Genomic DNA, 25,693 nt, shown 5'->3' with positions numbered 1-25,693 from the left:
ACAAAACGACTTCAGTCTGTCTGTTTAACTGAGTGTTTAATTAATTGCGCTGTAATCTGAGAAAGGCATGGCCCTCAGGGGAGAGCGCTCTTCCAGGTCAAGTGACCTCCTATCAGTCCAACAATGAGACATTCACATCACTGCAAAGATTTCACCTGTTACAATAGACTTTATGAGCAAATGTTAGCTGACAGAGCTTCTTTGTAAGTTTGGTAACTCTATATTACATTCAAGTTTGCAAACACACACACACCTTCATAGAAAACCATGGGCAATGGTATGATCAACAGTATGTGTGGGTTTGTGTAGTATAAGCCCTCCCAGCATTGAGCTCTGGAGCAGTGTGGTTGCATTCTCTGGAGTTACGGATGATGTGGAGTGCTCTTTGTGGTCCACAACAGATCATCGTACATGATCTCACTAATTAATTTGGTGTTTGAATGCAGTCAAACCCCACAGCAGTGCACAGAAAAATTGCAAGCCCTGCACAAACGTTTGTTACTGGACTACATTATGTGAAAAAGGACCTACATTAAAGATTTAATTTATTATTTTTTACTTCTGTGCTCCCCCTAAAGTTGCACTTTTACAGCACTGTCTTGAAATCAAGTGTGGGGAGGGAGGGGTGTGTGGGGTAGTTTCCTAGCCCTTCCTAAAAATGACGTCTTTTGTCAAGGACACTGGTTCTTTCTCTTATTGCAGGTCAATGGAGCATCACAATGATATGATTTTGAGCTGTACTTTTAAGGTAAAAATATTACTTAGTGTTGCTTTAACACAGGACAGCAAAGGTACATCTTTATTATTATTATTATTATTATTATTATTGTAAATGTAGTCCTCTGCAAGAACTTTGTGAACACCCCGAGTCAAAAGCCATATATTAGTGTACTTATTACATACATTTTTCCACTTCCGTGGAGTATTCCACAACGCAGGGTTTCTCAGTTTATCCAGATAAATGAAGTCAATCTTGTCCAATAAGAAAAATGCTGAGGGAAATAAAAAAAACTGCTTTGTAAAACCTCTCCTGCACACCACTGTATAACACACGGCAATGGCCACACGTGAGCGCGTTAAACTGTCACAAGAAATACGAAACATGGGAACTGTAGTTTTATCCACCGCGGTTATTAGTGTACGCAAATTTCTTTTGACAGCCTGAAAACTACATTTCCCATAATGCATTAGCAGCCACTGTGCGCCGCCTACAAGGACGGTGAGTACTCGCTGTCTGTTTAGGAAATGTGGTGTGTTTACTATACTCCGGGTTTAATTTCGCTGTTTATTTGCCCTGTGTTTCACTGTGGCAATATTTAGCTTGTTTTATGAGTGAAATAGCTTCACAGGGAGGCAGTTTAACTGAGCGAAGATACGCGGGTTGGGTATTTTTATAGACAGCGAATGTAAACAGCTAGAATCCGGTGCAGTTCATTCAGTGGCAGTTAGACGAGGATATGACCAGATGATAGGGCGCCTCTTAGTGTAATATTTCTTCTGAAATGGAGTTTAGTTTATATTATTTTGCTGCAGTATCAGATTCTATAATTCTCGGAAGGCTGTACGCTACGCGTTGGAACACTGCTCATGGAGTTTCATTTCATTTATGGAGTTGCATTCCCAGCTCATCCTAAATGTAATGGATGGTGCTCCGTCACTCGAGAGGTTACACCACTGCTCAACAGCCCAAAGCTGGGGGGTCGTTATATCCCTGTAGCCCGTGCTTGGCCTGGATCACTGACTTTAGGCTGCTACAAAGCGTTCAGAGTTTGTCCAAGCTGATTTTACACTATAGATTTTCTCTGTCCTCAATTGATGTACTTTAGAGCCACATCTATTAAGATTTGTTAGAATTTGTTAGAGTCAAGTAACATTACTCCATTGGCTGGTTACCTGAGTAACGTAGACGGAGTGTAGCTCACGGTGCAGGATGGTGTTTTGTTCATATGCTGCTCTCGGTCAATAACTAAATGCCAACAAGCTGAAAATTATTGGGATGGCACCAAGTGCATATTTTTATGAACTAAATGGCTAAAAGATTGTGGACAAAAGCTCAATCAGCATTTATTCTCGAATCAGGGAGGGATTTCAGTGTAAAATGTGCCAAAGTTCAATTAAAAAATACACACACACTCAAAATATTTAGCCAAAGAAAAACAAAACAAATAAAAACTCAACAAAAACATAAAACTGCAAGAACATACATATAAATAATAATAATAATATTAATATTAATTCAATACACAGGGATTCTATAGTATTCTGAATGCTCAGTCATAGGGCATGGACCTCTGTTGTGCAAGTGATCGAAAGGAGGCTTGTTTGGAAAAAAAAGTCTCAATTATTTATTTATCCACTTATTTATTTATTTATTTATTTATTTAAAGTTTCAAATAATTATATGGGTGGCACGGTGGTGCAGCAGGTAGATGTCGCAGTCACACAGCTCCAGGGGCCTGGAGGTTGTAGGTTCGAGTCCCGCTCCGGTGACTGTCTGTGAGGAGTGTGGTGTGTTCTCCCAGTGTCTGCATGGGTTTCCTCCGGGTGACTGTCTGTGAGGAGTGTGGTGTGTTCTCCCTGTGTCTGCGTGGGTTTCCTCCGGGTGACTGTCTGTGAGGAGTGTGGTGTGTTCTCCCTGTGTCTGTGTGGGTTTCCTCCGGGTGACTGTCTGTGAGGAGTGTGGTGTGTTCTCCCTGTGTCTGTGTGGGTTTCCTCCGGGTGACTGTCTGTGAGGAGTGTGGTGTGTTCTCCCAGTGTCTGCGTGGGTTTCCTCCGGGTGACTGTCTGTGAGGAGTTGGTGTGTTCTCCCTGTGTCTGCGTGGGTTTCCTCCGGGTGACTGTCTGTGAGGAGTGTGGTGTGTTCTCCCTGTGTCTGCGTGGGCTTCCTCCGGGTGACTGTCTGTGAGGAGTGTGGTGTGTTCTCCCTGTGTCTGCGTGGGTTTCCTCCGGGTGACTGTCTGTGAGGAGTGTGGTGTGTTCTCCCTGTGTCTGTGTGGGTTTCCTCCGGGTGACTGTCTGTGAGGAGTGTGTTGTGTTCTCTCTGTGTCTGCGTGGGTTTCCTCCGGGTGACTGTCTGTGAGGAGTGTGTTGTGTTCTCTCTGTGTCTGCGTGGGTTTCCTCCGGGTGCTCCGGTTTCCTCCCACGCTTCAAAAACACACGTTGGTAGGTGGATTGGCAACTTGAAGGTGTCCGTAGGTGTGAGTGAATGTGTGACTGTCTGTGTTGCCCTGTGAAGGACTGGCGCCCCCTCCTGTTGTTACAGATAGTGAATTAATGAATAATGATATGTTAAATTTAAAACTTGACACAAAACTAACTCCGCTTCATCAAAGTAATGTCCATGTCCAGTTCTAATGCAGTCTAATCCAGTTCTGTTGGAATAATCCTTCAATGTGAATATTCTCAGTCGTCAGGTAAATCTGCTCAGGTTAATTGAACGCAGCGCAACGTGCCCTGTAAAATGTACTTCCTCGGATCCTGCACTTACAAATTTCCACCAGAGTGGTGACTGATGCTTCTAAATGGCAAAGTGCAGCTTATAAAGTAGCTGAATTCACTGATTGTAGAGAGGGTGTCTTTTCATATATATATATATATTAGTGTGTTGATACAAGCCTATTAAACATATTCAATCAAATGCAAGAGGACAGCCTGCTGGTGCAGAGATGCCATGTATTAAAGCAGTGGTTCTAAACCCTGCTTCTGTTTCTTGGCACATTTTATTGTTGTCTCTGATCCAACACACCTGATTCAACTCATTAACTAATTATTAAGCCCTTAGCTGAGTTGTGTGTGTTGGAGCAGGGAAATCACAAAACAGTGCAGGGCAAAGGGACTCCAGGGCCAGGATTGAGAACCAATGAGCTGGAGCATATGGAGCGATCCGCAGGTTTTAGTCCATGCCATGCATAATAAAATAAGCTAGCCTTGAATCAGGAAATAAAAACACTGCTAATAAACAACACTCTCCCATGATTAAATATGAATAAAACCAGTCATAGACCATGCTTTCTTTTTAAATATAGGTTTTCTTAATGTTTGTTTTGCAGAAGTTCGCTACAATTTGTTCAAATGCTTGTAGACACTTGTAGCTAGCAAATTTGTTCAGCATGTGTGCTAGCTAGCCGTGAGCTAGGTCACAATGCCCAGTGCCGAATGTGGGATACTATAAAGCAGAGGTAATCAAACGTTTGATTGCCAGTGAGGTGTATTAGTTGCAGCTTTAGTGTCGGTGACTTTAAAATCCTGGCCTGGAACCTGGATCCAAGGTCAGAACTTGGTGACCTTTGGTATAAGGGTGTTAAACCTCTCGGTATTGGCCTGTGTTGCAATTCCACAGCTTACTCTGGAGTAATAGAGATGCATTTGTGATCCAAAACTAATCTTACAACATAGGTACCTCACCTTATTAATGTTCTCTGGGTTGAATGCCATCAGATACTCACAACTATGTTCCAGTATCTAGTCTAAACCCTTTGCCGAAATAGGTACAGTGTAGAAGTACAGGGGTTGGACAATGAAACTGAAACACCTGTCATTGTAGTGTGGGAGGTGTCATGGCTAAATTGGAGCAGCCTGGTGGCCAATCTTCATTAATTCCACATTGCACCAGTAAGACCATGTGCATCCAATGGTTCAAACATTGTGTCCTGAAGGCGGTGGCGTGTATCAGGACGACAATGCACCAATACACACAGCAAGACTGGTGAAAGACTGGTTTGATGAACATGAAAGTGAAGTTGAACATCTCCCATGGCCTGCACAGTCACCAGATCTAAATATTATTGAGCCACTTTGGGGTGTTTTGGAGGAGCGAGTCAGGAAATGTTTTCCTCCACCAGCATCACGTAGTCACCCGGCCACTATCCTGCAAGAAGAATGGCTTAAAATCCCTCTGACCACTGTGCAGGACTCGTATATGTCATTCCCAAGACGAACTGACGCTGTATTGGCCGCAAAAGGAGGCCTTACACCACACTAATAAATTATTGTGGTCTAAAACCAGGTGTTTCACTTTCATTGTCCAACCCCTGTATGTCTATGCTGTGTCTGGTCCACTTGTAACAGCACAACCACGTCATGTGCCACTACAGTGCTGAGAATGGTCCACCACCCAGTTTATACCCGCTCTGTGTGTGTCCTGACTATTGAAGAACTGGAAGGAATGGAGGCAAAGTATGCAGTGCAATGATGGACTCTAATTGTCTGTAATTGTAGAGCTACAGTGTGCCCCTGTATAGTGAGTGTAGCTGAGAGAATGGACATTGTGGGTAGAAGCAGTCATGGTTCATCTGTGTGTAGCTGCAGCCTTTTGTCAGTGTGTTATAATAAAAATAAAGGCAAACGTCCCCTAAATTTTGCTCTGTGGCCCTAGAGGCCGTATCGATCTACACGACTTGATGATCAGTCAAACGTGTTTATAAGTGCTACGGCAGCCTATGGGATACACCTTGACTCTGCGTCTTATCATACAATGCAACCGCTCCAAAGTAAATGTCCAAATTGCTTGAGACCAATTGGAAATGATAAGAATTGTAATGTCAAGGTAAATGTACCCATTGAGCTGTGATTGCTACAAAGAATCCATTAGTCAACCTTGCCATTAAAATGCTAACATTATGCAGGCATTTTTACTGCACAGATACAGAAAAGCCTGGATAGATGGAGCTAGGTGAGAATAATTTGAGGGTAGCTGCAAGGCAGCTGCTGTACTCAGGCTTTAAGAATACCCATATTATGAATGCAAGTGTTGCTCCAGTAGTGGAGTGTCTTAGGGAAAGCATTGTTGCTGCTAATGGTAATGGTGAGGTAATGACTAGGAGCTACTTTACCACCTTCATCGCATTCATAATGTGGCCTAGCGTATATTGTAAGAGCCTTTTTTCTTCTTTTTTTCTTGGAAACATAGGTTCTGACCCTGCTGGGCCTGGCATTTCCTTAAAAGCTTTTGAATGAGCGAAGCTAGCACATACCATGCAATACCTTCATACGCGAAATCAGGGTTTAAATGATGAGAAACAGCTCCTTCCGTGTTGGATACTTTGGTTTTCCATAGCTAGGGTTGTCACGAAACATCAACCATGTGATTACATCCACCGGCCACTTTATCAGAAACATCCCAGTTTTATATCCAAAGGTTTGCAAACACTTTTTCTTATTAGTGAATTCATCATTCCCAATGTCAAATGGTGACAGCGAGGTATAAAGCCTGCAAGCATTGGGCGGTACAATAATAGAACTGCCTTCTCTAGAGAGCTGGAGCACCATCTAATACATATAAGATGAGTCTGTGTGGTGTTTGTGATCCAGAACTGATCGTCTAATACCTGTACTGGACGCCGCTAATGCTCTTGTGGCTGAATGTCATCAAATGCACACAGCAATGTTACAAAAACTAGATTATATCTTTTCCAGGAGTGTGGAGATAGCAAAAGAAGGGAAGCCATCTTTTAATACCCTTTGGTTTGAGAGGTAACTTTGATGACTGCAGTTGACTACACTCTTGTGCATCAACTGGACCATCACTGACCAAATATTGTCTTTGGGTTCTAGCTGTAGTTCTGGACTTAGGTGCAGCTCAGTAGATACAAAGTGGTTCTAATAAACTGGCAACTTCCTGTAGATGATGTTAAATTTTTACCGAAGGTGGGCATTTGAGAGCAGAGGATGACAGGGTGTGTGTCCAGCTGCATTTTTAATTAAGAGTAACTTGATTAAATATATTTTAATTATCTCTGTCTCAGTGGTGCTGTTGAGAGATGTCACATGGCTCCTCCTTTTAATGTCTGCCATCTGTCTGCTTTCCTTTAAAAAAAAAATAGAGGAAAGTGCCTCAGATCTCTCTCTCTCTCTCTGTTACTCATTCACTCCCTCACTCACTCACTCACTCACGCACACGGCCATACTGAGGAGGCCATCTCCTTCCTGGCCTCCCGTCTGTCCAGAAGGCTACTTTTGGCACCAGACTCTTTCCTGTCACTACTTTTTCTTCCCTTCTTTTTATGTGACATTAAAGAAATTGTTTGACGACAACATAAATTTACCACTGTCTTCACAACTCACCTGTAATTACCTTGTTACACAACTTATTAATGACACAAGGTTAGCAAGAAGAATGCTGGAGAAGCTCTGTACTGCTGGGTTTCTGTGTTCCTATAGGGCCCTATGCTCCTAGGGCTGTATGGCCCAATGCCTCTGGGGCCCCATGCTTCCCAAGGCCCTATACTATGGTAAAGAACTATAACAGAGTTTCTAATGTTGTGATTGTGTGGTCACCAAAGTTCATATCTCAAAACACTATGATACACAGGCTCCTAAGGGTCCAGCTAATGCTGCTTAGTCATACACCAATCAGATGTAATGTTCTACAGGCTGTAGTCCCAGTTGTTGCTCTGCATAATTTGTTAGCACCCTCTTCACTTTGTGGACCACCACAGAGTGGGTTATGGTTCTCAGTGCATAGTGTGTGGATCAGACACAGCAGTGCTACTGGAGTTTTATACCCCTCGGGATAAGACTGAGAATAACCAGCTCTGTAGTGTTCCTGTAGGGTACAGAACAGGTAGAGGGCTGTGGTTGTTGATCATACGGTCAGTTGGCAGTGGGTGTAGAAGCAAGGAGGTGGTAGTGATGTTATGACTGATCTGTGTTTATTAAAGGGTGGCTAATATCATTTGAAAGCCTGGGAAACAGGGCCCTTGAAACATAGGGCTGTTTCTGAGACATTCTGAACAGACTACAAGTCTTAGGAACATAGAGAGGACTCCCTACACTGAGCTCCTCGCTCTAGTGCATGACTAAAGTACCACACTTCTGACAATAGGCGTATCTCTCCTCAGCTACATGTGCAGTACGAGGTAAACCTTTCTTCTTTTCCTGCCTGTGCTCTATTTTCCCATGTTTTCTGGAGCCCTTTTCTCTGCAGTGCCATTAGAACCATGTCCTTTTCTCCTATTTCACAGACCCCATGTCTTGTAGGTTTAAGCTTAAGTCACTCTAGACAGCATGGTGATTGTGTGTGTGTGGATGCGGCTTCATTTGCAGAGCGGCGATGGCGGCGGCGGTGAATTTTTCCATGCTCCGCACCTCCCTTCCTCATATCTGTACACGGAGCCTCGCCGACGGAGATGCATAATGCAGGAGAGGCGGCATCAATTATGCAGCATTTATTCATACCACGGCAATACCTAATTGATTTGATTCTCTTCGCTTCATGTATTATTGAACAGGCCCCGGTCCTGCGCGTGTTTCCCCTTGCCTCTGGATGTTGTCACGGCCCTTTATTTTTTATTTTATTTATTAGACTTTTTTCACAGGGGCCTCTGTCCGTCACAAGCCCACTCCCCCGCTGAGAAAAGCACCACGTGTTTATGGTGTCCCACGCTCCGGTTGGAAATTGCCCCCTTCTCTTTCATGGCCGACCGCCCCCTGCCCCTCCGACGTGGATTATGCCTGGGTTAGACAAGCAGATATTGAGCAGCTGAAAACATTTATGCGGCGATGACACATGGAGAGGCAGCGCTGAATGAGGTCGCACCATATGCTGCACTCGCGCCACACGAAGCCATTCAACAGCTATGTGGGCTGCACAAGCGCAGATATAAACACCTGTATTTTTCAAGCAGGCTGAAAGGCTAAAGGAGACTAGGGAGTGATACACAGAGTGGCTTTTTTTACTCAGCACTTCATTAGCATTAAAAGAACACTAGGTAAGGTTTGGTATTTTTGCCTCTGAGCTCCCCTTATGGGTGCAGAATGTCATTAAAGTTTACAGCTGTATCCTGAAGGGGATCAAGAAGGAGGGGGTGATTTCCTACAATGCCTACCCTCTTCCAAATTGTACATAGTGCAGTTTCTGCAGTGCTGAGCCTGGAATAGCAATGACAGGGATTTTATTCTCCCTGTTACAGGTCATGGAAGCATCACATTGATTTTGACGCTGTAATTTAAAGGAAAAAATGCTGCCTAGTGTTCCTTTAATTTCTTAAAAATGCAGCTTTAAAATCATTGGGATGCTTCACTGAGCTGTAATAGAGAGAAAGGAGCCTCTGTAATTGCTATTCCAGACTTAACACTGGAGGAGGGTAGGGAACCACCACTTCTTAAGTTCTCCGTAAGTTCAGGACTGTTCTGTAAAAAATGAATTACGCTCTGCATCCGTAGGAGGAGCCCAGGAACAAAAACGCCAAATCTTACCTAGCGCTCCTTTAAATGATTTGTTTTGCTTCATCGTAGCAAGGCTAACGGTTGTAAGCAGAGAGAAAGCACAGGCCAACTGCTGCCAGCTTTCTGAAACTGCTTCTTCTGTCTTATTGGTCTGTTTTTTTTTAGCAAACTCATCCAAACCATGCTCCAAAAGTGCTTTGTCTTGGCCTTTGTGCCGCGGTGAGGTCGAGACACCTTGCTCTGAAAGCCTTTTTTAGGACGCGGGAACCCAGGCTCAGCGGGATATAAAGCACTGGTCTCCCTCAATCCTCAATCCCTGTTTTAAAGCCCTACCTCCCCAAAGAGTGCACTCCACACCCCTGACTCCAGTTCAGAGAGAGTCCGAGGGAAGGGCTTTTTGCCTTGACCTTTAAAGGTGAAGGAGCCAGTGGATTTTGTGTGAGTGTGTGTGAGTGTGTAAGTGTGTGTGTGTGTGTGTGTGTGTGTGTGTGTACAGACATGGCAAGGAGAGCACTAACAGGGCAGCATGTTCTACATTAATCCCTAAGGTACACTAGTTTTACCCGAGGAGCTGCTAAAGTTAAAGACAGTATTGATGAGGTTGTGGGCTGACTGATGTTCTGATTGTCTAATAATATTGACTGATATTCGTGGCCGAATTTATCAGCATTCACAAATATTCCAATATTTCAGAGCTTTTAAATTTTTAAATTAAAATTAATATAATTACACCAGAGGGTGGCACGGTGGTGCAGCAGGTTAGTGTCACAGTCACACAGCTCCAGGGACCTGGAGGTTGTTGGGTTCGATTCCCACTCTGGGTAACTGTCTGAGAGGAGTGTGGTGTGTTCTCCCTGTGTCTGCATGGGTTTCCTCCGGGTGACTGTCTGTGAGAAGTGTGGTGTGTTCTCCCTGTGTCTGCATGGGTTTCCACCGGGTGCTCCGGTTTCCTCCCACAGTCCAAAAACACACGTTGGTAGGTGGATTGGCGACTCAATAGTGTCCATAGGTGTGAGTGAATGTGTGAGTGTGTGTGTGTTGCCCTGTGAAGGACTGGCGCCCCCTCCAGGGTGTATTCCCGCCTTGTGCCCAATGATTCCAGGTAGGCTCTGGACCCACCGCGACCCTGAACTGGATAAGGGTTACAGATAATGAATGAATAATTATACCATCAAATATGATTGGAATTGGAACTTCTAGATCATCATTTTCTCATTCTTTAGGCTTTATTTAAAACATATATATGAAATATTTTTGCCACATTTCATATATAATTTCTCAAAATGATTTTGCTTTCCCCTTAGCTTCTGAATTCCACAGACATTTGAAGAAATCAGGGTTAAAATGTGTTGTTGGGTGGGTGTGTCTCTGAGGGAAGTGAATGGAGGAGAGTGTAGCATCATCACCCTGCAGCTCTGATCCTCTGTATATGTTCCAAATCCCAAAGAGGTTAAGCAGAGTGTTCGAAGCTTGAGCTGAAGGGTCGGCGGGGTCAGCAGTGGAGGAAGATGTGCGGTCAGGTCTAGAGCCACGAAATCCAAAGCCTATCCCCATGTGTTTGGCAGGGAGATGTAGAGACGTGCTGCCTTGCATGAATGCATATAGAGCAATACACATAACACCATAATCATGTTTATGTAGAAATAGCTATATTTCAATAATGGTGCACTGTAAAAAAAACTGGCAGCTGTGGTTGCCAGGATTTCACCGTAAAATATACAGTCACGTTTTTGGCCATCATTAATTTTACATTTAAAAACTGGTTTACTGTCTGGTTTACAGTAGTTTCTGTTAAAAGAAAAAAAAACAGATATACACCGTAAAAAAGCCATAGTATTTACATAAAAATAACAAAGAAACATTGTTTTGCCATAAATTTAACATGTAAATAGTGTGACAAATGAGACCATGGCGACTGAGATATAGCCGTATTTAGATGGAGCCAAACCGCATCCTATATTCAGTCCCTAAAAGGAGATATTGCTGAAAGGACTAAAGAAATGTGCGGTATCTGGGTGCCACACTCCAGCACTCGGAGCACACCACACTCCTCACAGACAGTCACCCGGAGGAAACCCACACTGACACAGAGAGAACACACCACACTCCTCACAGACAGTCACCCGGAGGAAACCCACACAGACACAGAGAACACACCACACTCCTCACAGACAGTCACCTGGAGGAAACCCACACAGACACAGGGAGAACACACCACACTCCTCACAGACAGTCACCCGGAGGAAACCCACGCAGACACAGGGAGAACACACCACACTCCTCACAGACAGTCACCCGGAGGAATCCTGACCAACACACATCTCGTCATAACATGCATAGAAACACACACACACACACACAATAATCACCCCAGTGCAACCCAAACTCAAAAATCTCAAAAATGCTGGGAGCTCCCTAAATAGTCTCAGCTCCTCCCAGTACTTGGACACTTGTACCACCCCTAATGGTTTGTGCATTTAACAGTGAAATAATGTATTTCTTTTACAGTAAAGAGACGTAAAAATTATAACTATTCTTTAACTTTTTTAGAGTTTACAGTCATTTACTGTCATGGTTTTACAGTTTTCCACAGACATTTTTTACAGTGTACATATAGAGAGAAATATCCATAATACCACAGCATTGTATAGAAAGATGTATATTTCTATGTAATAGTGTAAATAAAGAGAACTATCCACATTATCATATAACAGTGACTGCTATTGCTTTACAAGGTGCCTACTCTCCTACAGAGGGGGATTTTCTCCTAAGATTTAGGCTTTATTTTCATAGGCACCAGCTCAAAATAGCCATCATTTAATGTCTACATTAATACCATTCCTACTCCTCTGCTGCGTGGGCTGGAAATTATACCTTACCGACACTATACATTAACAGAACAAGCCTCCATGACTAGCCTTTGGCTGCAATAATTCCAAAATAGTACCTTGGAAAGTCCCTACGCCAGACACGGGGGCTGGTGTATTTGTGTGTGTTTGTATGTGTTTACTGAGACGGCGAAGAGTCCAGAAGCAAGGCGCTTGGCGAGGGACTGTAGTTTCAATGACTATTGATGAGATTATGACCCGACTCATATCTTTTGTCCAATTATATTGGCAGATATTAAGGTCCCGGGGAAATGTGGCTGGATTAGTTTTGCCCTGGAGAGGCATTATAACTTAAGTGCCTAGTGACGAGATAATGGGCCAACAGATCAGCATCAATTGGCCGATCATATTTTCTGATATCAAGGTCCTACCAGTCGATCTGTATTAGCAACGTCTTGTCCACCGATCACCAATAATAACAGAGCTGACAACTGATCAATACTATCAGTGAATCTAAAGCTGAATCTGATTCAGCCCCAAATTAGCTTTCATTATCAGTTATTGGAATTTATGCTTAAGATTTTCATACTGGTTCAGACCCAATTTTAATCAGCTCTAAGTCTGCAGTGACCATCATTTTCATCAAATGTAAGTTCATCAAATTCATTCATTCCTCCTATCAGTTGTTTACATATAGCATACGTTAAAAATAATGAACCTTCATGACTAGCCTTTAGCTGGAGTAGTACCTGCGTATGCTAATAGCCAGTGCTGGAATCCACTCGGGCAGGTGTGGCAAACCCAGGCTATGTTTACATCCATGTTCGCTGTAGCAGGAGAGCCATGAGTCACCTCTGATAGAGAGGCAGAGTAGTGTAGTAATGCTCTGAGCCATTCAATAGGCCGTGGTGAGCCTGTGAGAGTGTGTGTGAGTGTGTGCCAGGTTTAACACACACTGTGGGGACAACCATCTGTGTGGACTTCTCTTCCTTGTGGTCCTCAAAGTGTATATCATTACGTTTCAGTGTGAAGATATGTTGTGAGGTTGAGGTAAGTGTAGGGTTTATTTCCAGCTAATCCTATAAGTGCTGTGTTCCTCCTTCCATGCCGACAACTGGACCCCCGCTACCTTCCCCTGTTGTATATGAGAGTGGACAGTATAGAGGGGTAGCATAGAGAGAGGAAGTATGAGTATGGAAAGATACAAAGATAACGAGACAGAGATGAAGCATGAGGGAGGGTGGATATGTATCTAATGGATTAGTGAACCTTCTGGGACCACAGCACATGTTGGAAAATGATGGACGTTTCAGAGCCTCAGCCTCAGCTTGTCCGTATACCACAGGGAACATGAAAGACTATCGCCCAATCCTTTAAACCGGACACAACTGCTCTGAATTTACCGGCTCTGAGCGCCGCTGTTGTTGGGCCAGGACAACCGCAGCCCCCCTCAGGATCGCATTTTCAGCTTAGAGGCTTCTGTGCCTTTCCTACGCGTTTCTTTTAATGCCTCTTGTGAGGTACACCATCAGAGCGTGTGTTTATGCCTTTGTGTCTGAGCTTGTTTCTAAAGGCCAGCTGCACTTCCCTGTCCCACCAATAGGGGTCACCTCACACTCCTAATTAACACTCCTCTTAACTCGCTTTCTTCAGGACACTGAGGATAAAAGCCAAATGGTTCCCTGGTGAGTTTTGAGTGCGCTGTTAAACATAGGGACGCACTGTTTTGACGTTTTCTCAGCCAGTAGTGAGTCAGATACACTGACTATGACGTGTCCAAAGGTTTGTACACCACTATGGACACACACTGTTGTGTAAGTGTAGCATGTATAACACCGGGTTGTGAAACAGTGGATGTGTTTATTTGGTGTATTTTGAGTGATAGAGCACCAATACTATTTGAGATACAGGTCAAATCTCATGGATCTGGCTCTCCAGACTCTTTATCAGTACCTCAGTAAAGTTCAGTGAATGAATCTTTATTTTCTAATCGTTTTTCAGAAGTGGACAAGGATGGTTCAGGTGTTCTAAAAGTTTGTTTTATTAATAACAGCTGCTGAGCAGTGATGAGGCTCAGAGTCTTGTGCTTTCAGGTTCGACCTTGGTCGTATGGTGTGAAAACAAAGGCAGAAGAAGATTCCGTTTGAAAGAACTGGGCGTACAAACGAAGCTGAAAGCAGAGCTGTGCATCAGACAATGTCTGTCCAGTACAAAACGTAATTTTTAAAAGTGTTGCAAAGCAGTGCTCTCTCTCAAGGCTGTTTAACGCTGCTCTGGTTTGTGGTTTTTGGGTTTCCAGTGGATTGCGTGTCTTTCTCTGGCCTTTCCTCTTTGATATATTATCATATTTGTGTGCTATCTCTTGTAGCTGGTGGGGGTGCATGCCACACTGAGCAGCGATTAGAGATATCAGCCTTTGCAAATGCCACATTTCGGTATATCACGACAGGAACGAAACCTAGGGCAATAAAGGCAATGAAGCCTGTCTAATTAAATTCCTTAACATGTTCCCATTACTTATTTGGTAACAGAGGAGGAAGCAGGAATGTGCCAATTGCATTATTAATACGTTAATGCAATTATTATGTAAAGGTGTTCTGAGCGAATTAGGTTAGAGATTGGATTTCACTTCACTCTGCATGAGTAGGCCAGACATCGGTGGTTATTGCTTGAGTTTTAGGCTGCTGGGGTCATCTAGTATGGGATAAACCTTGTTTATCTTCCACATCACCAATTTTTCTTGGAACAGCCTCTGTTGTTTTTGTAATGGAAGACCTCCACTGTGTTGTTTAGATCAGGGGTCCCCAACCTTTTTTGCACCACGGACCGGTTTCATCTAAGAATTTTTTCACAGACCGGCCTTTCTATGCTCAGGCCTTGCTCGATAATCGTTAATGACTATAATCTAATAATAAATCGTCCGCAGTGGTCTTAAATTAATAATCAACAACATCTCTGTAAACGAAAATATTTATTTTAGAACGAAAATCCTTTCTAATAAGAAATAATTATAATAAAAAACTAAACTCGATTCAAGTGACAATACTGGTCATTTCTCTATAAAAGGGTGAACACGTCAATCAAATAATAATAATGTCAATTAGTGAGAGCCCTGAGCATGTTTCTCTGCAACGAGCCGGTCCCATCTCAGAATAATGGGAGACAGTGACATCCGAAGTGTGTTCCGTACGTTCAGTCTGTTCCGTAGTTTCGTTTTGGTTGCGGTCACTGCAGAAAACCCTGCTTCACAAAGATAGGTGGTTGGAAATGGAAGCAGGGCTTTCAATGCGTTTTGGGCGATCTCGGGGTTATTCTGCCTCAATTTTAACCCAGAACACTGGCACAGTTGTTGTTTGAAACATACTTTTAAGGCCACCGTCATTTGCAATGTCCAGCAGTTGATCCTCTTCTAGCACGGACAGGCTCCATTCACCAGGTTTGTTTACAAATGGATCGCGGATCCATTCTTTCGCCGTCCGTGGGTTACGCATGTATGCGTCTGTGCGTCATTCCACACAGAAGTTACTTTTCAAAATAAACATCAACATTTAGACTGTTAATCAATTAAAAAAAAAAAGAAAAAATCAAACGTCTGTGCGGCCCGGTACCTAATGACCCACGGCCCGGTACCGGGTCGCGACCCGGTGGTTGGGGACCGCTGGTTTAGATGAAATGGTCAAATTCCAGCTCATATAGTTAATTTAGAGCTAATGATACTAGATCTAGATTGAAAGCCTACCTCTTCATACAAGGTTTTGGTTTAACATTTATTGCAGGCTACTGTGTCGTTATTGGTTTTGTAGCCGGTGTACATGCTACCACTGTTAACCCTGGTTTGCACTATTTTCCTTGTAGCTTTTATGTTTTTATCCTAGTAGCTTTTCATTATGCTGTTTTACAAGCCCAGTGGCCCAACACAGTTGTGAGTTTGGAGCTCAGTTTGGGCTAAAAGAGAGAGGAAGGAATGTGAATACAGGCAAAATACTCAGAAGTGCACTGTTGGGTTGTGCTGAGATGAACTGCACAGCGCCGAAAACCCTTCATTTGACCAACACTCACAGACATGAGGCCCGTGCAGCCCAACTCTATACCGTCATACTATTTTGAGACTGTATGATGGTACCTGGTACCATCTGGGACCTGGGGTCATACTGGGACCTGTAGGTTGTGGGTTCGATTCCTGCTCTGGGTGACTGTCTATGAGGAGTTGGTGTGTTCTCTCTGTGTCCGCGTGGGTTTCCTCCGGGTGACTGTCTGTGAGGAGTGTGGGGTGTTCTCCCTGTGTCTGCGTGGGTTTCCTCCGGGTGCTCCGGTTTCCTCCCACGGTCCTAAAAACACGTGTTGGTAGGTGGATTGGCGACTCAAAAGTGTCCGTAGGTGTGAATGTCTGTGTGTGTCTGTGTTGCCCTGTGAATGACTGGCGCCCCCTCCAGGGTGTATTCCCGCCTTGCGCCCAATGATTCCAGGTAGGCTCTGGACCCACCGTGACCCTGAATTGGATAAGCGGTTGCAGATAATGGATGGATGATGGTATGAAAAGTGTGGATACTGCCCATCCCTAGTTTTCTTTAAGCTAAGATCAAGCCAATTACCAGAGAAGGAAGCACGAAAATGCCAGTGTTAACACATTGGTTGAATTATTTTAATGTGGTCTGACCACACTTGGTTGATTTTACTGGACCTAATTCAGCATGAGTTGGATTTGTTGCTCATTGATTTTGATGCTCAAGGTTACACTTGGGACCTCCTATTAGCCCACCCCCTCAGCCTATTTCACCTGGGACCGCCTGTATTGTGTATGTTAAGGGTGAACCATTGCCATTGATTAGGCCAGATTACCCAGAATCTAATCAGTCTGTTTATGACTAATATAAGGACCAGAGGGTTGAGGATCCATTTTCTTTGAAAGACAGAAGTCTGTTTTTCCATGTATCTGTAAATATTAGGTGGAAGGGAGCATGGGATGTGAGTGCTTTTATTTTTTATTATTTTTTCTTCTTTGAACTGGAATCAAGCCATAGGCTCAATAATCGCCTCAAAACAGACTTTTCTGGTGAGCGCTTGTGTTTTAAGCGTTGCTGTACTTCAAGGTTAAGGTTCGTCGTGTAGAACTTGTTTGCCAGGAGCGCTTCCCATCTGCCGCTTTGAATGTAGATGTTTGTGAGCGCCGGGTTGTCTCATCATATGCATGTGCCTTCTGAAAGACTAGTGGCTGGGAGGGGTTAGCCTCTGGTAAATATGCAATATGTTGCGCTGGAGCACCCTTTCTGTGTTCGTTCTCGATGCTTAGGCAGTCTCAGAGGAGGGAAAGGGAAGTGGGATGACTAGGGTGGGTTTTGTGGATGCTTTTCAGTTTTTTTGCAGGGTTGAAATACATGAGTATCTCCAGGAAAAAAAAGAGATGTTCTATGGCTTTTCTCAATTCAGGCCTATCTTAGCAGTCACTAAACTCTGCTATGTGGGTTGACAGAGTGTCAGAACAGTTCAGCACCCTCCCTGTCTGGAATATATCTCAGCATTTTTTTGCTATCAGTGCTTTTTTTTTTCTTTTCTTTTCTTTTTTTATTCCCTGCCTCTGAAAGCTCGGATTTTTGAAGAAGCTCTGATTCCATTGACTCCTCTGCTTTCATTTCATTTTCAGCATCTTAAAAGGAATAGATTGCAGACAGATAATAGAAATGTTACTCTGATAGCCGGGAGAAGCCTGTGGTTGCTATACAGGACTCAGAGCCTTAAACTAAAGGAGCATGACCACGATAAAGACGCAGACTTTGATTCCTTTCTTGGATCCTCCCAAACGGGGCCCAAACGTACTCTAGGAACGTAAGAACGGTGAATGACGGAACCGCTTGCCCTTCACATTACTCCAAGGCATCTCTCTCATCTGTAAAAGGGCCTTGAACACGGCATGACTTATCTCATTCCGACAGAGCCTTTGGATCAAGGTCATCCCGCTTGACGGCAGAGAGATTCGACTCTTATCGCGCCTTCTTATTCGCCTCCTCTCTCTAATTCCAAGGAAAAAGCTTGAAAGAGGGCGTTAATAGCCTTGGCGGCCTCATTACGGCCTTCACGTTCGGTTTTATCTCCGTCATTCAGTTTTTTATGTGACATCTCCCATCTCACATCTCACTTAGGCCTAAGGCCTGAGTAATGTGGGACACATAAAATTCTATGGACTTGAGGGTCTGCAATGATGGTTTTTGAGTTCCAATTCATAGTCCCTTCTGGATACATCGTAAGTTAAACTTGCCGTATGTCTACCTTCTACGTTTTCACCCAGTGAAAGGGCCGAATGCCAGGTACACACTACGTACATGACTTTCAAAGCGGTCAGAGCTCTGTACGTCTCGCACTACACAACTTGTGTTGGGGAGTTAGTTTACACACAGTACCCCACATGAGCAACATGTGTCATGAATTACACGATCTTTCTCCATGAGGAACCTGGTGAAATGAGGAATGAATTAGACGTGAGAAATCATACGATGGTGTGTGTAGGAAATTGTTTTTTATTTTCATTCAAATTCCCAGAGGCTACAAGTTGTTTCTGCGCTGATTTGCAGAGAACGCACACATAAGAAAAAGAACAGAAAATAGATGAGAAAACGGATAAGGACCATGGGCTGCAGGGATTTTCTGTTCTGCAGAGGGAGTTGGAGGTAAATAAAAACATTTGCCATGTGTTCTTGTGTTACCGAAACGCTTGGGTGTATGGGCATGTGTTCTGATAGAAACTGCAGTTATTGGTCGTGTTCAAGAGGCTTCATTGTCATTTCAGCTAAAGACAAGTTCACAGTGAAATGGACCCACGTTCCTCCAGCACCGCGGTGCAACACAAACAGACTGATAGGTCCGGGTATTGAACCTGCTAGATGTTTGTCGGGCGTTTGTGAGGCACAGTGTTTGAACAGGTGCAGAACAAATTCTGATTTGCCTCTGACTTGAGGATTTGATGTGATTTCAAGTGTCTAATGGTGCTTTTCTACTGCATGATACCTACATTTGGTCCTGGGTTCTTTTTTTACTTTGGTACCTGCTTATTTGTGGTTCCAAGCGAGCTGAGAAGGTACGATGCAGTGGAAAAGCACCATAAGCTCACAATGCTCAAAGCCAGGTGTGAACACGAGTGGGGTAAAGCTTCCAAGCACTGGGCTGTGGAGCGATGTACCTTCATGTACCATGTAGGATGAATTAGAATGGTGTTTGCTGTCCAGAACTAATCACCCAACATCAGCACCTGATGGCTGAAGGCAATCAGTCCTCACTGACTTGCTCCAATATCTAGTTCCAAGCCTTTCCTGAAGAGTAAAGACTGATGCTGTAGCAAAAGGTGGGGGCAAACTACCCTTGATTTAAAAAGGAACACTGGACTACTTTGTCTTTAGTGTATATTAACACACACTCAGTATTACACCCACTGTACAAGCTTGTGATGACTTACAAGGACTTACAAAGAGGGGGCTCCATTGAGACTCCATTAGACCTGATTTTAACCTGTGTTCCTGAGTTTGCTACAATCTCCCCGAAGCCTAAATTAAGTGTGTTACACAAGGAAGGGTCCCTGGCAGAGGAGGGTTCCTGTCTGAGCTCGGGCTGGAGGTCTTGCTTGTCTTCTGAAGCTTAATAGCCCGTAGGCTTGGACACAAATGTACAGATGTACGGTGGAAGATCGATAATGTTCTACCATGAACCGACCTTGAAAAATGCTTACAAAAACAACACGCTCGTTTCTTTGGCCGCTCTGTTCTCGGGTGCTCACTGACCGGTTCCTTCTGCCCGGATACAAATGACCACTGTGGTGTGCCTTCCTCTTAAACAAGCAAAAAAGAAAAACACAGAAAGGTCCGTGTTTTTGCGTCCTCGGCCAATGAAAGTAGGACAGGACTCTCACGTTATTTTTATCCCCCCTCACCCCAAATCGACATGACGCAAATCCCTCTCGTCTTTCTTCAGCAAGTGTGCTCTTTTTGCGGATGATGTGTTGTGATTCACGCCACCTCCGTTTTTTTCTCCCGCCAGCATTCTCTCTTTTGCTCTCTCACTCCCTTTTGTGTGTCTCTCTCTCTCTCTACCTCTCACACTCTATCTATCTCTGTCCTCCTTCCGTCACTTTAATCAGCCCTTTTAATTACTGACACCCTCAGTCGCCCTTCCTCTCGTTCAGTTGTCACCTTTGGGACATTGAACCAGAGAGAGAGGGAATGAGAGAGAGAGAGAGCAGTGGGGTAAAAAGAAACAGTAAAAGCAGGTTCTTTGCTTCCCGCGGGTCTTGGAACCTGGCACTCAGCTGGGTTGCCAGCGCACATCTCCCACAATCCCCCGCTGGCTCTCACTCTCCTGAACGTTGTCGTGATAAATGGGTTTTTTTTTGCCTCGACTCAAGCGCGTCCTCTTACGACGTGAGGGACGGTGAGGAACCGCGTTCCATCAGAGCCTCCATCACGGGCAGTGAGCTGTAAAAACATGCGCAGTACTGTGTGAATGTCCCGGGCCTCCTGAGAACACCGTTTTCACGCTGTCCTTCTGGACTGAGGGCATTCATGTTGGTGGGCCACCCTTGCGTCAGCATACACAGCGTAGAGGCATAGTGTCTGAGTGTGAGCAGTAACAGCAGAGTGAGGTTCCACTCCCAGCTCGGGGAGGAACATCAGACTATTAACACTGCAGTAGAAACATGGTGAAAGCAGTGGTGTCGCAGTCACACAGCTCCAGGGACCTGGAGGTTGTGGGTTCAATTCCCGCTCCGGTTAACTGTCTGTGAGGGGTTGGTGTGTTCTCCCTGTGTCCGCATGGGTTTCCTCCGGGTGACTGTCTGTGAGGAGTGTGGTGTGTTCTCCCTGTGTCTGCGTGGGTTTCCTCTGGGTGACTGTCTGTGAGGAGTTGGTGTGTTCTCCCTGTGTCCGCGTGGGTTTCCTCCGGGTGACTGTCTGTGAGGAGTTGGTGTGTTCTCCCTGTGTCTGCGTGGGTTTCCTCCGGGTGACTGTCTGTGAGGAGTTGGTGTGTTCTCCCTGTGTCTGCGTGGGTTTCCTCCGGGTGACTGTCTGTGAGGAGTTGGTGTGTTCTCCCTATGTCCGCGTGGGTTTCCTCCGGGTGCTCCGGTTTCCTCCCACAGTCCAAAAACACACGTTGGTAGGTGGATTGGCGACTCAAAAGTGTGTGTGTGTGTGTGTGTATGCTGCCCTGTGAAGGACTGGCGCCCCCTCCAATTCCTGCCTTGCGCCCAATGATTCTAGGTAGGCTCTGGACCCACTGCGACCCTGAACTGGATAAGGGTTACAGATAATGAATGAATGAATGAATGAATGTATCTATTATAAATAAATACAGATAAATAGTATGTTATACACCACTGTGGCCTGGTGGTTGGGGAACTCGAAGGTTGCTTGTTCGATTCCCAGAGCCGGCAGGTCATGAGTGAAGTGTTCTTGAGCAAGGCACCTAACCCCCAACTGCTCCCTGTGCACCGTGGTTACGGCCGCCCACCGCTCTGTGCATCTGTGCGCACTGCCCCCTAGTGTTCACTAGTGTGGGTGTAAATGTGTGTTTCACTGCACGGATTGGGTTAAATGCGGAGAACAAATTCCTCTGTGTGCAATAAAGTGATTCTAATTCTAATTTTATATAATTTTTTATTAGTTTTTTTGGGTGGTGTTTCAAGTCGGCAATTGGGTGGGGTTTTGGCTGAGAGTTGCGGTTATGAGAGGATGGGGAATGGGGGGGGTCTCGGGTGGTGACATGCAGTTACATAGTTGGCAGCGAGAGATTGTGCCTCTCTCTCGCTCTCTCAGAGCCATTGATTGGCTGATGAAGAACTGTCAGTTATTGTCCTTCTCCAAGTATGTTGCCCTATCCAATAGTGCTGCTTTAGCCATAGTTTGAAATAATCACTGAGCTGTAAACAAAGTCCTTCTAAATGGCGCCGAGAGAGCAGCCAGATTTATTTACAGTGGTGATAATGGGAGCATGGAGTCATGATGTCTACCACATAAATTGCCATTTTATGTCCGGCCCAAAACCAGGGACACTTTACGAGTCTCAGAGACACGAAGCAGTGTTCAAAAGGGTGGAGTTATAATTGAAACGTTTTGTTTTTTGAGGGCAGTATTTGTAGTTTTACTTTAGATTTTGACACTGAAAAGAAACATGCCGTGGCTGGAGCTGCAGCTGAAGTTGTCCAACCACCTGACAGACCAAGACATCCCTGTTACTTTGTACTGGGTCTAATGTTATATTGTGTTTTCTTATCTGGACTCCACACATGGAAATATTCCTTGGTCCTCCAAAGCTATGCGTTATACCAGCGCTATTGAAGTAGAAGCAAAGCAGAAGATTTTTTAAATTGATTAAGTCCTTGCTTGCTCTGGATCTTTCCCTCGCTTAATTTCCAGGTTCAGTTGGAGCTAGCGACCATTTCTCTTTGTTGCAATAATAAATGCCATGCCTTAATGTCCAGCCCCAAATTATTGTGACCTTCAGCGTCTGTGCTTTTCTTTTTTATGCATTGGAATCTCTTTGTTGTTCATCTCATTTGTGGAAGAACATTTTTTTTGGGGGTGGGAGGGGGATTTGTTGAGAAGGGGCTAGAACGTAGTATGAAACTACTAATCCAAGGTTACTTGGATTAGCATCCATTTCTAAAAGAAGGTGCGTTCAAGGATGGTGTGGCTCAGTGCTGTCGCATTGCTCCTCCACTACTCAGCATATTCAAGAGCTGTGTACTCAGGAAACATTAAGGTGGTAGCTCCTGAATATTTAATTTGTCTTTCAGTGGAACTAGCCTAAATTCAATTTTAATTGTCTCCGAATGGAGGGTCCGCCCACATTGTAAAGGTCTAAGAATAACTTCCCCCGGAGTGCTAAGTGATGTGGAAGTGTTGTTGTTGAGAGGTAAATGCACTTGTGATGAGATCTCATCTGAAGTTGCCTACACTTACTGGCCAGTTTAAAAGAAACCCCTACCTTGTTATAGATAGAACCCTACCTGTCCTGTCCTGCAGGAGGCGTTCGGTTCTCAACACAGTGTGGGATCGTTTTGGCATGGACCCACCATGATTAACCACTGAGAATCGTATGTACAATACGTATGGTTAAACATTTGTTGCACTAACAGCTTCTATTTTTCTGAGCAGGCTTTCCCCAAGATGTTGGAACATTGCAGTGAGGTTGTAATAGCGTTTAACAGCATTATAAATCTGAGTCCTGATTTTGGATCATCACTTCAGTGAAGGCAGTTCCTCTGCACCGCAGCCCAATGCTGGGGGTTTATAGCCCATATCGCTCTTGGCAGTGGGCATGGGTGACATTTGTGCAGCTGCTCCAGAACTCTCACATCTCACTCTATTTGTCAATGCATTTCTATGTAGATTATACAGCTGTATCAGAAATGTGAGCCACTTGAAACAACTCTGTACACAGAAGTGTGTAGAGCCAGAATCCCACTGTAGGTAAACGTGGCCACCATTTGGCTTAAATGTTTGCCTAAAAACCCAGCGCAGTGTAGCTCATAACAGCAGCAATAATATTGTCCTCTCTCATGAATAAGCCGTGTGATTTTGTTTTTTTTTTTCCTCTTGGTTTAGTTTTCCTGGCTCGCAGCTGCTGCTAATTACCTTGACTGGGGGTCCACAGGAAGACTCTGAGGGCAAAGGTATGTGTATTTATTGCATCGCTCTGACAATAAAATTGGCCAGTTGCATTGATTTCCTCCCCTCTCTTGCCCCTTTTTATCCTGACGACTTGTAGGCAAGTTGAATATAGACAGAACCAATGGCCAAATTGCTTCTGCTAGTCACGAGTTGTTCTCTACCTCTCGCTTTTCCTTTTCCTCTCTTCTCTCTCTCTTCCTCTGGCTCAATCACCCACTTGCTCCATCCCTTCCCCAGCCTCTGAGGCGAATAAACCTTGAAATGGAAGAGGGTTCGCGACTTGTGTTTTTATGGAGGCTTGCTGGTGATTTAAGACCCGCGGAAGGCTAACACGCTGCCGCTGGCCGATCAAGGACATGGTGCAGGGTTTTGCTGACCGTCTCAGGAGGTCACCCTCACCTCCCTCACCTCCAAATGCGCTGAACTGTGCTGTGACATTGGAGTGGTAGGTGGTGGTTCAGGAAAATGGGCTTCACATATTTTAGAGCAAAGGGCTCAAACTCAAAGAATCTGAGGGCTACAAGACTGGGCCACTGGGGGGGAGGGGGGTCGGGGCATGCAGTGGAAAAGTCTCATTGTTGTAAAATGTCACAGACTTGTGAAATGAAATATTGGAAAATGTATGAAGGAATGTCATTCTATTTGAAGTGCATATATATATATATATATATATATATATATATATATATATATATATATATATAAAACACCATTTCAGACCCTCCTAAAGAAGACCATACTATTTCTTGTCTCACCCCAATCATTTGTCATGTCTTCATTATGCTTGGTTATCCTTCCAGAGACTCTCTACGTTAATGTAAGTAGCTAACTCTGTAGCTTACACTGTATTGCCTTCTGAGTTTCTGAATTAAGCCCATTTCACACATGCACGGTAGCCCAGAACTTTTCCAGAATTTACCCAGAGGAGCTGAAGAACCCCTACAACATTTGTCCAGGACTTTACACGGACTTTATCGCTCTAGTGCCCTAGAGACTCAAGATAAAGTCAGAGTCAGCACATGTGTGAATAGAGCCGCTAATGTCCCAGAGTATTTCCTGAATGTGCTGCACAAGTGCTGTCCCACATTTAAAACACACAGAGTATTTCCCACAGCTGATGCAAAAAGTCCTGCAAACACATGCTCTATAGCAAATCTGAAGGATAACAAATAGAACAGGGCTGGTGTGTTTTGTTCTATAAGGGAAGCGCTCCATGTCTTGGAGAAGTTTTGCTCCAACAAATATATTATTCATTATTTAACATAACACTTGTATAGCGCCTTTTCTAGAAACCCAAGGACTCTTTACAATCAACACAAAATTCAGTTCACGCACTGGCAAAAAGCGAGCAGTCAAACCATCCACCTGGAGGACTGCATAGGGCACTAGGGTTTCACCCAGGATAGAGCTCTAATCCATATCAGAACACACACATTCACTCACATATACAGACATTCATTCACATACACACTCATTCACTCACACACCAGGACAGTTATTAGAGAAGCCAATTCACCTACCCTCCATGTTTTTAGTCTGTGGGAGGGAACCGGAGACCCCGGAGGAAACCCACACAGACACAGGCAGAACATGGAAACTCCACCCAGAGGCGAACGTGATAAACACTAAGCCAAAGTGCTGCCCAAATGTAATGTAAGTCAGGCGTCGAATAACGTCCCTGAATTACAGACAGTAATAAGCACATTCTGGTTAAGCTCTTTGCAACTGCTCTTAAAAAATCTATTTATTTAATTGGGAAAATCTGTACTTTAGGCTCAAATATGGGCAAATACATTTGCGATTAACTCCCCTAATTTTTTAATTGTTATCCTGTGTATATATATCAATCTCACTAATTATACAGTATGTATACTAATTATTATTGTTGTTTCTTCTATGCCCTTTCCCACTCATTATCACCAGATGAGGAGGGAAATGTTCAGCACTTAAAAGCCTTTGCTCAAACGTAGTGTTTATCTGATTTGTGTACGTGTGTGCCTCTGATTTTTGGTGTTTGTTTATTTGGTGCAGTGCATTTACAGAGCCGTGTAT

General features: G+C 44.2%; 1 protein-coding gene across 2 annotated transcripts in view; it reads left to right on the top strand.

Moving 5' to 3' along the window:
* Nucleotides 1-1,181: 1,181 nt before the first annotated feature.
* Nucleotides 1,182-25,693, top strand: part of fhit (fragile histidine triad diadenosine triphosphatase) — a 284,283-nt gene continuing 259,771 nt past the window's right edge. For both annotated transcript variants that reach the window (XM_066672616.1, XM_066672617.1), the window contains exons 1-2: nucleotides 1,182-1,219; nucleotides 23,576-23,643. The gene's annotated coding sequence lies outside the window, so the exon portion shown is untranslated. The remainder of the gene's footprint in view (nucleotides 1,220-23,575; nucleotides 23,644-25,693) is intronic.

Source organism: Hoplias malabaricus, chromosome 5, assembly GCF_029633855.1.
Source record: "Hoplias malabaricus isolate fHopMal1 chromosome 5, fHopMal1.hap1, whole genome shotgun sequence".
Taxonomy (NCBI): Eukaryota; Metazoa; Chordata; class Actinopteri; order Characiformes; family Erythrinidae; genus Hoplias; species Hoplias malabaricus.
Note: the sequence above shows the minus strand (reverse complement) of the source record. Positions and strands in the feature narration are given on the sequence as shown.